Source organism: Gigantopelta aegis, chromosome 1, assembly GCF_016097555.1.
Source record: "Gigantopelta aegis isolate Gae_Host chromosome 1, Gae_host_genome, whole genome shotgun sequence".
Classification (NCBI taxonomy): domain Eukaryota; kingdom Metazoa; phylum Mollusca; class Gastropoda; order Neomphalida; family Peltospiridae; genus Gigantopelta; species Gigantopelta aegis.
The window spans coordinates 3,489,039-3,505,533 of record NC_054699.1 but is presented as its reverse complement, the minus strand read 5'-3'; the positions used below and the strand labels follow the sequence as shown (position 1 = coordinate 3,505,533).

The 16,495-nt window shown below is 37.2% G+C and overlaps 1 protein-coding gene across 2 annotated transcripts in view; it reads left to right on the top strand.

Annotated features, from left to right (window-relative positions):
• The first annotated feature begins 10,518 nt into the window (after positions 1-10,518).
• Positions 10,519-16,495, top strand: part of LOC121386091 (lymphotoxin-alpha-like) — a 10,387-nt gene continuing 4,410 nt past the window's right edge. The window contains exon 1 of one of the 2 annotated variants that reach the window (XM_041516921.1): positions 10,519-10,863. The gene's annotated coding sequence lies outside the window, so the exon portion shown is untranslated. The remainder of the gene's footprint in view (positions 10,864-16,495) is intronic. The other variant, XM_041516987.1, reaches the window with a different exon arrangement.

Genomic DNA, 16,495 nt, shown 5'->3' with positions numbered 1-16,495 from the left:
TTGTATGGGTCCCCATTACAATTAGTCGTCGCCTATTTTCAGGCTTCACTTACAGACAGAACTAAATGATGTGACATCAATCACTATGCATGGCTGACACCCTATTATAGGGTAGAGTTAGGTACTATAGCCAATATCATCACGAAAATTGGTTTACGGGCAGTAAGGGTGGGTATTGGGGTTGTATGGGTCTTACAATTACCTATTTTTAGGCTCCATCTACAGACAGAAGTAAATGATGTGACATCAATCACTATGCATGGCTGACACCCTATTATAGGGTAGAGTTAGGTACTATATAGCCAATATCATCACGAAAATCGGTTTAAGGGCAGTAAGGGTGGGTATTGGGGTTGTATGGGTCCCCATTACAATTAGTCGTCACCTATTTTTAGGCTCCATCTACAGACAGAAGTAAATGATGTGACATCAATCACTATGCATGGCTGACACCCTATTATAGGGTAGAGTTAGGTACTATATAGCCAATATCATCACGAAAATCGGTTTAAGGGCAGTAAGGGTGGGTATTGGGGTTGTATGGGTCCCCATTACAATTAGTCGTCGCCTATTTTTAGGCTCCATTTACAGACAGAACTAAATGATGTGACATCAATCACTATGCATGGCTGACACCCTATTATACGGTAGAGTTAGGTACTATATAGCCAATATCATCACGAAAATCGGTTTAAGGGCAGTAAGGGTGGGTATTGGGGTTGTATGGGTCCCCATTACAATTAGTCGTCACCTATTTTTAGGCTCCATCTACAGACAGAACTAAATGATGTGACATCAATCACTATGCATGGCTGACACCCTATTATAGGGTAGAGTTAGGTACTATATAGCCAATATCATCACGAAAATCGGTTTAAGGGCAGTAAGGGTGGGTATTGGGGTTGTATGGGTCCCCATTACAATTAGTTGTTGCCTATTTTTAGGCTCCATCTACAGACAGAAGTAAATGATGTGACATCAATCACTATGCATGGCTGACACCCTAATATAGGGTAGAGTTAGGTACTATATAGCCAATATCATCACGAAAATCGGTTTAAGGGCAGTAAGGGTGGGTATTGGGGTTGTATGGGTCTCCATTACAATTAGTTGTTGCCTATTTTTAGGCTCCATCTACAGACAGAAGTAAATGATGTGACATCAATCACTATGCATGGCTGACACCCTAATATAGGGTAGAGTTAGGTACTATATAGCCAATATCATCACGAAAATCGGTTTAAGGGCAGTAAGGGTGGGTATTGGGGTTGTATGGGTCCCCATTACAATTAGTCGTCGCCTATTTTTAGGCTCCATCTACAGACAGAAGTAAATGATGTGACAATCACTATGCATGGCTGACACCCTATTATAGGGTAGAGTTAGGTACTATATAGCCAATATCATCATGAAAATCGGTTTAAGGGCAGTAAGGGTGGGTATTGGGGTTGTATGGGTCCCCATTACAATTAGTCGTCGCCTATTTTTAGGCTCCATCTACAGACAGAAGTAAATGATGTGACATCAATCACTATGCATGGCTGACACCCTATTATAGGGTAGAGTTAGGTACTATATAGCCAATATCATCACGAAAATCGGTTTAAGGGCAGTAAGGGTGGGTATTGGGGTTGTATGGGTCCCCATTACAATTAGTCGTCGCCTATTTTTAGGCTCCATCTACAGACAGAAGTAAATGATGTGACATCAGTCACTATGTGTGGCTAATACCGTATTATACGGTAGAGTTAGGTACTATATAGCCAATATCATCACGAAAATCGGTTTAAGGGCAGTAAGGGTGGGTATTGGGGTTGTATGGGTCCCCATTACAATTAGTTGTTGACTATATTTAGGCTCCATCTACAGACAGAAGTAAATGATGTGACATCAATCACTATGCATGGCTGACACCCTATTATAGGGTAGAGTTAGGTACTACATAGCCAATATCATCACGAAAATCGGTTTAAGGGCAGTCAGGGTGGGTATTGGGGTTGTATGGGTCTCCATTACAATTAGTTGTTGCCTATTTTTAGGCTCCATCTACAGACAGAAGTAAATGATGTGACATCAATCACTATGCATGGCTGACACCCTACTATAAGGTAGAGTGAGGAACTATATAGCCAATATCATCATGAAAACCGGTTTAAGGGCAGTAAGGGTGGGTATTGGGGTTGTATGGGTCCCCATTACAATTAGTCGTCGCCTATTTTTAGGCTCCATCTACAGACAGAAGTAAATGATGTGACATCAATCACTATGCATGGCTGACACCCTATTATAGGGTAGAGTTAGGTACTATATAGCCAATATCATCACGAAAATCGGTTTAAGGGCAGTAAGGGTGGGTATTGGGGTTGTATGGGTCCCCATTACAATTAGTCGTCGCCTATTTTCAGGCTTCACTTACAGACAGAACTAAATGATGTGACATCAATCACTATGCATGGCTGACACCCTATTATAGGGTAGAGTTAGGTACTATATAGCCAATATCATCACGAAAATCGGTTTAAGGGCAGTAAGGGTGGGTATTGGGGTTGTATGGGTCCCCATTACAATTAGTCGTCACCTATTTTTAGGCTCCATCTACAGACAGAAGTAAATGATGTGACATCAATCACTATGCATGGCTGACACCCTATTATAGGGTAGAGTTAGGTACTACATAGCCAATATCATCACGAAAATCGGTTTAAGGGCAGTAAGGGTGGGTATTGGGGTTGTATGGGTCCCCATTACAATTAGTCGTCACCTATTTTTAGGCTCCATCTACAGACAGAAGTAAATGATGTGACATCAATCACTATGCATGGCTGACACCCTAATATAGGGTAGAGTTAGGTACTATATAGCCAATATCATCACGAAAATCGGTTTAAGGGCAGTAAGGGTGGGTATTGGGGTTGTATGGGTCCCCATTACAATTAGTTGTTGCCTATTTTTAGGCTCCATCTACAGACAGAAGTAAATGATGTGACATCAATCACTAAGCATGGCTGACACCCTATTATAAGGTAGAGTTAGGAACTATATAGCCAATATCATCACGAAAATCGGTTTAAGGGCAGTAAGGGTGGGTATTGGGGTTGTATGGGTCCCCATTACAATTAGTTGTTGACTATATTTAGGCTCCATCTACAGACAGAGCTAAATGATGTGACATCAATCACTATGCATGGCTGACACCCTATTATAGGGTAGAGTTAGGTACTACATAGCCAATATCATCACGAAAATTGGTTTAAGGGCAGTCAGGGTGGGTATTGGGGTTGTATGGGTCCCCATTACAATTAGTTGTCGCCTATTTTTAGGCTCCATCTACAGACAGAAGTAAATGATGTGACATCATCACTACAGACAGAACCCTAAATGATGTGACATAGCCATCACTATGAAAATCGGCTGACACCCTATTGGGGTATGGGTAGAGTTAGGAACTGATGTGATAGCCAATATCATCACGAAAAAAATCGGTTTAAGGGCAGTAAGGGTGGGTATTGGGGTTGTATGGGTCCCCATTACAATTAGTCGATTGAGTTACTGTAAGTAGTAAATATCGAGTAATTCTGGAATGGAAGGAAGGAAGGAAATGTTTTATTTAACAACGCACTCAACACGTTTTGTTCTTGGTTATACGACGTTGGACATATGGTTAAGGACCACAGAGATTTTGAGAGAGGAAACCTGCTGTTGCCACTTCATGTGCTACTCTTTTCGATTAGCAGCAAGGGTTCGTTTATATGCACCATCCCACAGACAGGATAGTACATACCACGGCCTTTGTTACACCAGTTGTGGAGTATTGGCTGGAATGAGAAATAGCCCAATGGACTCACAAACGGGGATCGATCCTAGATCTTATGGCGCATCAAGTAAGCACTGTATTCTGGAATGGAGACAATGACCGCACATTCCCCTATACCTAATGCACCACTAGAACTCATTTTCTACTCATACCTCAGACACGGCTAAAATTGTCATTTGTGTTTAGTTTTTGCTGCCAAGCATTACCAAGACAATGACTGCTCACTTGAATCTCATACAGATGGCAATGCAGTAATTGTATTAAAATAAGCATTAAGTTACCGCGTGTAATTGTTGTCGTTTCAAAATAATACTAGCACATATGTTGACGATATATGAATAAAGCAAAACGGCAAAACCGTTATCTGTGATCTTCAAGCGATGTATCTATGCATTTATCAACGCAACATTTGTGCACTGTGTGTCAATCAGTCAATCATAATTAAAATTAGTTCCACTGGTTAATTAGCATCACCTGTGGATCTAACAGCACCCCGTTGGAGCTCATGTCCAGTTGACCTTTCATTCGACCAATCAAAACTTTACTTGCAAAATCATACCAGTGGTTTGAGTGCGAGTGCGAGTGCGAATAATTTTTACATGCTCATATACCACTAGAGTTTCGAGCATGTCCGTCCCGGGGCCTGTCTCTGGATAGCCAGGGGCTTGTCCCGGGACAGAAACAAATTAACGGGACAATTTTGAAATTTACATAAAAAAATTAAATAGTAGGCCTTTAAAATGTTGATGCGCATCTCTAATTAATATAATTAATAAAGAAAATTCTACTCATTAAATTTGGTCGCTAGATTATAATTTAGTAGTTGGTCAAAGACCGAAAGGAAAATGAGCTAAAAAGTTTAAGTCCAAACAGTAAAATTAGAGTGCTCGACTGAAAAGGTTTTAAGGTGATTTGAGCAATTTAGACGGGCTGCCAAAATAAAATGCGTCGGACTGTTTACCCCAAAAAACACCCCAAAAACATAACATTTTTAACTGCGGCCGAAATGTTTTAAGTCCAACTAAGCCCAAAACAGGAGGTGCCTGTCCTAAGAGAGGTTGGCGCCTACGGAGAGTTGAGGACTGGTCCAGCAGTCAGTGACGGGATCAGGTGCTTCCTGCCGAGCAAGTCCTGGATGACGATGTTGTAACCGGCGCCGCAGATCGTCTTGACGATTCAGTGGATAGTTGGGCTGTCCATCTGATGTAGAAGAGTCGCTTGTCTGAAGATCTGCTGGCGCCGGTGTGTCACGGTAATTTCCGTCGCGTCGTTGCACCGTAGGGTGTGCAACTCGTAGAGAGTCCCATCCGGTAGTGGCTTCCATTTCTAGTTGCTGTACCGGCATCTTCATCTTCTTCGTGTCTGTTGTATCCACTTGGACGTACTCCCGGAATTTTCTCTTGAGTTTCCCCAAGGCCAACTCCCACGGGTCTACGTCCTCCTCTGCAGCAGACGGGGGGATTGTTGGAGCAAGCGGCTTCGACTTGGCAGGCGGTGTGACGGCTTTCCGCTTAGCAGCCGCGGCAACAACTGTATCCATTGCCGACTCAACGGGAGCGGTAGGAAGGTATAATATGCGGAAATTTTCGGTCGCCATGCGGGCGACACGTGATAAGATTTTGACTTGCCCGACGTTATTTTGATTCGCCATGGGCGATCGGGCGACCGTAAAGTGCACACCCTAGTATACCCCCCGAAACTCCTAGACATTTTATAATCTATATGTTGGTTAATCCACAATTCACCAAAACCATAACAAACAATTCATGTTTCACATTTAAGTCCAGTTTTGTTCACCGTGTTCCTCAATTATACAAGTATAAATAACAAGCTTTCAGTATGCAGTTATTTCTGTTAAAAAGTCTGTGCCAATACCATATTATATTGAATAACATATGAACTCTTAACGGAACACGACCACGTTCAGCATAACTCATCGAGTTATTTGTAGATCCTTTGATACCAAGTAAAGTCAAAATGAACTCCTACAGCGTTTCCATCATGACTAAGAGTGTTATGATACACCTGTCTCGCGATACATACGTATTACGATACATAGTGCATTATACGATACGTATCACGATACATAGCCCACGATACGATACGTATCACGATACATAGCCCAAGAAACGATACGTATCACGATACTTAACTCAAGATACGTTTCACGATACGTAGCCCACGATACGATACGTATCACGATACATAACCACAATACGATACGTATCACAATACATAACCACAATACGATACGTATCACAATACATAGCCCACGATACAATACGTATCACGATACATAGCCACAATACGATACGTATCACGATACATAACCACAATACGATACGTATCACGATACATAGCCCACGATACGATACGTATCACGATACTTAACTCAAGATACGTTTCACGATACGTAGCCCACGATACGATACGTATCACGATACATAACCACAATACGATACGTATCACAATACATAGCCCACGATACAATACGTATCACGATACATAGCCACAATACGATACGTATCACGATACATAACCACAATACGATACGTATCACGATACATAGCCCACGATACGATACGCATCACGATACATAGCTCACGATACGATACGTATCACGATACATGGCCCACGATACGATACGCATCACGATACATGGCTCACGAAACGATACGCATCACGATACATGGCCCACGATACGATACGTATCACGATACATGGCCCACGATACGACACGTATCACGATACATAGCCCACGAAACGATACGTATCACGATACATAGCCCACGATACGATACGTATCACGATACATAGCCCACGATACGATACATATCACGATACATGGCTCACGATGCGATACGTATCATGATACATGGCCCACGAAACGATACGTATCACGATACATAGCCCACGATACGATACGTATCACGATACATAGCCCATGATACGATCCGTATCACGATACATGGCTCACGATACGATACGTATCACGATACATGGCCCACGAAACGATACGCATCACGATACATGGCCCACGATACGATACGTATCACGATACATAGCCCACGATACAACACGTATCACGATACATAGCCCAAGAAACGATACGTATCACGATACATAGCCCAAGAAACGATACGTATCACGATACCTAACTCACGATGCGATACGTTTCACGATACATAGCCCACGAAACCATACGCATCACGATAAATAGCCCACAATACGATACGTATCACGATACATAGCCGACGATACGATACGCATCACGATACATGGCCCACGATACGATACGCATCACAATACATGGCCCACGATACGATACGTATCACGATACATGGCCCACGAAACGATACGTATCACGATACATAGCCCACGAAACGATACGTATCACGATACATAGCCCACGATACGATACGTATCACGATACATGGCCCACGAAACGATACGCATCACGATACATGGCCCACGAAACGATACGTATCACGATACATAGCCCACGATACGATACGTATCACGATACATAGCTCACGATACGATACGTGTCACGATACATAGCCCACGATACGATACGTATCGCGATACATAACCCAATACACGATACGTATCACGATACCTAACTCACGATGCGATACGTTTCACGATACATAGCACACGATATGATACGTGTCACGATACATAGCCCACGACACGATACGTATCACGATACATAGCCCACGAAACAATACGTATCACGATATCTAACTCACGATACGACACGTTTCACGATACATTGCCCACGATACGATACGTATCAAGATACATAGCCCATGATACGATACGTATCAAGATACCTGATTCACGGTGTTTTCACAGTAAAACAAGAAGTTGAAGCTTAGGTGATGTGATTTGGAAATAAGAAATAAATCTGATAGACGTGAAACACTGATTAAACAAAATGTTAACATAGAAACACCACATCTTATAAGTTACATAAGTTATAAATTACATTTGGACTTGGGAAGAGTCAAACATTAAAATACACCCATGTTTTACAGCTGTTTAGAATGGCGCCATGAAACATAACCTGATAGCAATGGATTCGTATTGAATTTCAAAAATAATATTTTAGTACGCCCTCTGTTGTCACGGCGTTTCCACCATTGACGTCACATGTGCTGCAACTGTGATAATACTTTGGGACGTCACTATAGTTTTTATATTAAATTTAAGAGAAGAAAGAAAAATCACAGAATTTTTTTAATTTTTGTCTGTAACTGTAAAACAGAAAAAGAAAATGTTGGACCAATCGACCAGTGTTTGTATAACGCCATTTAATAAGTAAGATGTAGATCAAAACAAAAAATATACCTTTAATACACAACGCAATAAACTGATTTAGTTTTTAAATGTCACTGTTTTGTTCTGCATACTTTCACCGTTTTAATCACTATAATATATATATATATATATATATATATATATATATATATATATATATGGATGTAGGATTCGGGGCTAGTGAACGGACACAGCATCAATAAACGGTAACATCATGGTAAAGCACCCTTATATATATATATATATATATATATATATATATATATATATATATATATATATATATATATATATTATATATATGTTATAATTTAATCAACACACATAAATAAATTTAATGAATTTTTTTTTTTTCGACAGTATCATAAACATAAACAAATCTATCTTCTGCGGATATTAGATCTACGCCGGCTTTGTTTTTTTATTTTTTTTATTTTCTGTTCATTTTTTTTAAATTATTATTATTGTGAGGGTTTGTGGGTTTTGGTTTTGTTTTGTTTTTTTGGTGTGTTTTTTTATTGCTTGTATGTTTGTTGTTGTGTTGTTTTTTGTTCGCAGACTCTAACAAATGAACTAAATTATTTTTAAAAAACCCGGAAAGAAATCACATTGGAAGAAATCAGGAAACTGATTTACTCGTGAAAAACAAAACACGTTAGAGGACAATGTACGATCAAGAGGGTGGACACATTGACCACCTATTTAAGTAAACAAAGGTAGATCAAATATCATTTAGCTTTTGAATCTGTTGCTATTTTACCAACTTTTGACCTAAAGTCCTACAGTTGTCAACGAATGTTGAAAATATCCATATAGTTATGAGTGTAAAATATTAAAATAAAGTCCCCATTCTTTTTAGACACTTCCATATTCAGTAGGGTTGTCGTTTTCTGGCAAGACACTTAGCTTTTGGCGTCGCGGTTGTTTTTTTTAACTTACAATATTGAACCTATTGTTATTTTAATATTTAACCTATGGGCATTCAATTTTGTCTGAAGGTGACAAATATCCATATAGTACTGGGTGTGAACTATCAAAGTTACAGTCGTCATACCTTTTAAATAATTCTATATTCAGTAGGGTTTTCGGTGTTTTTAAATAATTCTATATTCAGTAGGGTTTTCGGTGTTTTTAAATAATTCTGTATTCAGTAGGGTTTTCGGTGTTGTTGGTTTTAAAGAGGGCCACCCGATGTATACGTGCAGGTTAGGTAACTGTGATGCTAAAAATAGACTATTTTAATGGCAACTGTCATCAGCTGAATCGAGTGTTGCTGCTAGTTTAAGACTACTAGTTTTACACATGTGACGACTGCAGTACAGTGGTTCTTTCTCCACACCTGAATAATAACAAGAAATGTTACATTCGTCACCATGTTCAGTCTAGAGTGATGTGGAATATGACAGAAGTCAGTTCCCTGGCGAGGTTAAAGTAGTAAATAAACCAAAACATTATGTCAGTGTATCCATGCTAGTTAAAACTGTAAAATATGGAAGTGGCGTGCAAAAGGAACATGTTGTTCAGTATCGCAATTCGCTACACGAGTTTCAGAGACTGCTACTCTATTTTAAAACATTAAACAGTAGTTGCTAAATCAATTTTAAATGGACTACACATATTGCTAATCAAGATTTTGAAAACAAAATATTCCCTGACTTTACCGGATACTGATGACTTGATTAAGTTCTAAAATAGACTTTAAATGTAAACTTATTCTAATAAGTTCTAAAGTATTATTAATTATAATTCTTCGGAATTATGACCGTATCCATTGTATTGTAGTGGGGAAACCCAGGAACTATGACGTGATCGCTGGGAATTCCAGGTACGTCTCGCAAAGAAAGTTAAAGTTTGTTTGGTTTAACGACGCCACTAGATCACATTGGTAAATTACCAAATGTTTGACATCCACTAGCCGATGATTAGTAAATCAATGTGGTCTAGTGGTGTCGTTAAACAAAATAAAATAAAAAATTCAACCGACTGAGCTAAATCCTGCTACCACCGGTTTAGAAACCCACATGAGTTGGCGATTAAAACGGGGCAGGGTGACTCGTGACGGACATGTTATATATTATATGGTTTATTTGTATTTGTTTTGTATTGTTATTGGGAGGGGGGGGGGGGGAGGGTTATGGAGCTACCGTATACAGAACCACTGCAAGCGCGTGTGCAGGACGTTTAGCAAAGAGGGTCCCGACTTTTTTTTTTTTTTTGGTCAAGTCACAGACAGAGGGATAACTAGGCTATATTTAGACGGATGGTGCGTCATAAATCTAAAAATAGACCGCCACGCCAGCAACCATCTTGTAATAACACAGTAGGCTTTTTCCTGGAAAAACAAAGTGAAAGAAAAACAAAAAGTAATTTCAGGGAATTCTCATTTTCCCTAATACCCGAAAACCTACAAATGGGAAATGACTTACGTCAGATTTAGCAAGCAAAACTGGTATATACTCGTATATTATATAAACCATTTAAATGTGAACTAATATATTTAGCGGAGAAACACAGTAAACTTCCCTCACAGCAGCAGCTGGGTTGCTGGGCGTTATTAATTAATGATACGTTCTTGTTAACTGGTTCGACATACTGAATTTGTGAAAACAAAACAACACTAAGCTTGTTAACTGGTTCGACATACTGAATTTGTGAAAACAAAACAAAAAAGAAAAGGAAACGCAGAAAGGAAAGAGGGGAAAACGTTACTCTGGAACTGAGACAAGGTAATTTCCACGTCGTATCTAGTACTGGGGGTGGGTGGTGTGAGGGGAGTGGGGTGGGGGCGAGTTCCAGACAAAGCACGTCACAGTATATGGAGGATATTAAACGAGCTATGTATTATCAAGTCCCGTACGAAATAATGTTTCTTTGATACGAGCTTCAGTGACAAAGGAAACTTATTTCACGAAGAACTTAAACTTGTTAACACATCGTAGCGAATTTTATATTATATTTATTAACTCCCCCCTCCCACCCCCCCAGGATATTTATTTCACGAAGGACTTAAATTCAATAAAACATAGAAGTGAATTTGATATTCCATTTATTACCCCTCCTGCCCCCAACCCCCCCCCCAAAAAAAAAAACCACCCAAAAAAACAAAAACAAACAACAACCGTGTTAATATAGTGTTCCTTTAAAATTAATTGTCTTGATTGGTTGTTTAATTCAATAAATTGTAATTGTATTCGAATTTGATTTTTAAAAGTTGTAATATAAAATGTATTTTAAGTGTCCGTTTGTCTGTCTGTGGGTATGCATTGCATGTTTCTTATGCATACATTTGTATAAATACACACACGCGCGCGCGTATGCATGTAAGTATATATGTATGTATGTATGTATGTATGTATATATGAATGACTGAATGAATGAATGTTGGTTTGGATGGATGAACACCTTTTATTTTAGTAAAATTAAAAAACAAAAATCAAATACTTTGAATTTTGACATTTTAATATAAACACATTTAACACTACCGGTGCCACATATAGCATTTAACAAAACGTAACTTATTCAACCTGTTCATAATAACTTTGTAATTTGTGATTTGATTAATCGTTCATGCTGTATTTTTGGTGACCTTTTCCATTCCTTATTTTTCAATTTTCAATCTTTCCTCTTCTACTTCTAGTAGACGTTTTTGCACATCCAATATATCTTGATCCAGTTTTAGTCTCTGTTTTTCTATTTCCACAAGTGAGTGTATATGTAGTATGTATGTATGTATGTATGTATGTATGTATGTATGTATATTAGGAATAATGTATTATGCTCGCCAGAAGCTCGCATAATACAATTTTTATTCATACATACATACATATATATATATATACATATATACATACATACATACATACATACATACATATATATATATATATATATATATATATATATATATATATATATATATATATATATATATATATATATATATACCTTTAGCCCATAAAACAGGTATAAGACCTTTTTAGTTGTATAAAAATATATATTTATATTATTTAAGACAAGTAGAGGTTTTCCCCCATTATATATATATATATATATATATATATATATATATATATATATATATATATGACGTCATATTTAGCAGTTATTTAGCATAGTTAGCGGTTCTTTTCTGATGATGTACTAAAACATACATACATACATACATACATACATATATACATATCTATGTATGTAACCGTCAACCTCGACATACATACAATATATAAATATTCATACATCAATACATACTAGCCAGTGCCAGGTCTGCCCACTGTTTCATGCACGTAAGCGAGATTGACTTTATTTTTATCTTATTTTTTTATTTTTTTTTTCTGAAAAAATGTTTGATGAATTTCACCGTCGTTCACTTCCAACTATATGTAATTTCAATATCGTCTGTTAACGAAGTTTTCACATTGGCTGTACCATAGCCCGAGTACTCTGACTGTAAGAGAGCTAGACGGACATTTGGACATAAACACGCTCTCATTACAGTCAGAGACCAAGCTATGTATTTATTTGGTAATTGTCAACAATCAAAACGTTGTCAAAGATTTCCGCTCTAATACCACAACAATCCTATGTTTAACGTCAAATACATTTACATCGACCATTTTCGAGTTACTTGATTAAAAAAAAATCAGATATTAATCACTAATACACACACTACAGAAAGAAACCCGTCAGCACCCACATTCAGCTAAGCTTCGGCAAACTCCGGACAGCAGAATTCTAAGTTCGCCGACCTATATCGTGACGTTGCGTCACATGATCGCCAACTCAGCTACTTAGCCACTCAGCTGTGTATTTCAGCACATAAAATAAATATATCAGGTGATAAAGGATCACCTTGTCTACAACCTTTCTAATTTAAAAGATTCAGATAAAAATCCATTTTGTATGACACTAGAGAGGGAGTTATTGTAAAACGTTTTTATCCAGTTTTTAATAGATGATTTGAAATTAAATATATCTAACACTTTATATATAAAGGACCAAGGTAAAGAATCGAAGACTTTTTCAAAGTCAATTAATAACAGCAATCCAGGAATATCATGTTCTTCAGTGTATGACATGATGTCATAAATTAATCTAATATTTTCTCCAATATATCTTCCTTTTATGAAACCAGCTTGGTCTTTATCAATCAATTTGTCCAAAACACTTTTAATTCTGTTTCCAATACACCTCGATGCCATTTTATAAGTACAGTTTAAAAGAGTTAAAGGTCGCCAATTTTGTAAGAATTCTTTTGGTTTATTTGGTTTTGGGATACATGTTATAATGCCTAGCTTTTGTACATGAGACATTTCTTTAATGGTATAGCTATAATTAATAGATCTAACTACATAATTTCCTATATCGATCCAAACGGATTTAAAGAATTCGGCTGTAAATCCATCTGATCCGGGGCTCTTGTAATTTTTCATTGTTTTAAGAAATGCTAAAACTTCAGAATATTTTATTTCACCTTCTAATTCTTCAGTTTCTTCATCAGTTAATTTATTTAAACTAAAGTGAGATAGTCTTTCAATAATGTCATCATCATTTTGCCAAGATGGAGTAAAGATGTTGGTAAAACGTCTGTCACGGGGATTCTATAATTCCCGTAACTGAGTAAAACACGATTATCAAAATCTCTCCTAACTGTATATCTATTAGATCTCTCTGTAACAGGCTGTTAAACCTAGTATGGCTCGTCTCTAGGTATGATCAGAGATACGATCTTATATAAGTATATATAATATAGCACGTTAGTTCTCTAGAAAACACAACAAAAACACAATACACTTTGGAATCTGTATTAATCTACGCTGACAAATGTACAGCCGTAGTAGCAAAATTAATAACAACAATAATAACAACCCAGAACTGATCACTTAATTAGTTAATCTCTAGGTGTCTAGTTACACAATATGCGAATCACTTCACCGTTACACCACACCCGCACGTGTGATAATTGAGAAACGCTTACAGGAGAAGTTAATTAATAAAGGAATTACAACACCATTCCTAACTGGTTAATTTATAATTAACCCTTACTACTCGTTCAGTAACGTGTGATAATTTAGAACGCTTCTTGAGGAACTTAATTAATAAAGGAATTACAGCTCTATTCCTAACGGGTTAATTTTTAATTAACCCTAACTACTCTTTCAGTAATCTTGTAACACAGAATTAATACTTATCACAATAAAGACAATAACCTACAGTGTACCTAGGGTCTTCTAGGATGACTGGCTAAGCTTTATATTACCAAATACTCATATAATGTTAGAACAATAAGTATACGATTTACTTCGTCAGATGACCGAAGACACTGTCTAAAGAATATTGGTATAATACAGTATTAAAATATTTAAGTCACATCAATCACATCAAGGTTATACACAGAGCAGAAATGATATTTACCAAAGTCCAAACGGACTAACGTTCCTCCGGAGCCTTCCTAATCGTTCTCCTAGATCTCTCTAAATTCTAGCTATTTATTCCAAAATCAGAATTGGCCCGGGGGAACAAAGCGGCACCTCACGTATCATCTCATATTCTACCTCGGTATATTTCTCTCTGATCGTCAGACTACTGACGCCATCGTCGCCAAATCGCAGTTGTAAAACCCGCACTCGCAGAGGTATTACGTAACTACTCGCCACATGGCCTCCACAGCGGGGCTAAGTGCATATTGGAACGCCAGATCGAGATGGTCGCGCAGAAGTCTTACGTAACAAGTTGTCCACCTGGGCTACGGGCAATAAACTGCACACGGCCCTCTAACACAATTAAAATCGCCACAGGCGAAACAAATTAAGAGCATGTACCGTGACAACGTCTTTGTTTCTTTTAAGATTTCTTTCTGATCCGTAACCTCTGTTCCATTGTCCAACTTAATTTTTGATATTAATTTGCTAAAATAATTCCGAGATTCTAAATTGCAAAAATACTTAGTTGGCTTTTCGCCCTCTTCTATCCACTTTGACCTTGACCTAATATAATGACCTTTGAGTTTTTCTTTTCGCAATTCAAATAATTCAGACTTTTTACTTTCGATTTTTTCCCAGTCAATTGTATTTTCGTTCTCCTCTAAAGATTTAATTTCATCGCATATATTTTGTTCTAATTCGGTTCTTTTTTTCTTCTTATACGCAGAAAAAGATATACTTTCGCCCCTTATTTCCATAAGTAATGTTTCTAAGAAGAGTTGATTATTTATCATAAGATGTATTTCTTCTTTGGATATTTAATCTATATTGTCCAAATTATACACTGGTACAGCATATTGGCGGGTTACTTTTATAATAGTTTCTTTAACTAATTTAACATATTCTTTGTTTAAAAGCAAAGAGTTATTGAATTTCCACAGCCCTTTACCTCTTACTATTTGACATATTTTTATCCTTAAAACTACTCCTGCATGATCCGAACGGTAACTATTTTCAATTGTGACTTTTTCCACCATAGACATAAGATTATTGGATATTAAGAAGAAATCCAATCTAGCTTGTTTTAAAGGTGTTTTCTTCTTCCATGTATATCTACGGAGATTAGGGTATAATTCTTTAAATGGGTCTTTTAAATCAAATGCTTCCATGTTTTCAAAAAAAAAATTCCGGCATTTCGGATGATTTACGTGTTTATATTTTTTGTATCCAGATCTTGATTTAGTACTAAATTAAAATCTCCACAAATTATATATTTTTCATTTTGGAATTCTTCAATACAGTCTAAAATATATTGATAAAAATGATCGTTATCTGCATTTGGTCCATATATGTTCACAAGGGTAATTCTCTCCCTCTCTATTGTTAAATCGATTATGATATAGTTTCCCGAGTTATCTTTTCTTATACCATGTATCTTATATTCGAAATTGTTATTGAACATTATAGCCACACCTCGAGCGTTTCCAGTATAAGAACTAAATATTCATTTAAACCCCCACTGCGTCTCTATATATGGCTCTAAGTCTGACGTGAAGGGTGTATCTTGTAAGCAGTAAATGCTAAATGATTTACTTTTTAAGTAATTTAATACATCCCTTAGTTTCTCCTTGTCCCCGAGCCCCTGACAGTTAAGCATTATTATTTGCAGAAACGCCATGATAAGTTCTTCTCAAGATTATGTAATTTGTTATATGGGCACAAATATAATACTGTTGAGACATATTTAGTCTTTAATTTGTAGATTTGTGTTTTTAACTTGCTAGGAATTGGCAAGTCTTTAATTCGAGCATTTTTTACAGTACGTTTTCCCCCTAAACAATAAAAATCGATATCAAGGATGAAATAGATTATCGTTAGTTCTTGGTGTGAAAATATATAAAGCAAAGCTAGAGAAAGGACAATCAAAATATAAATTTCT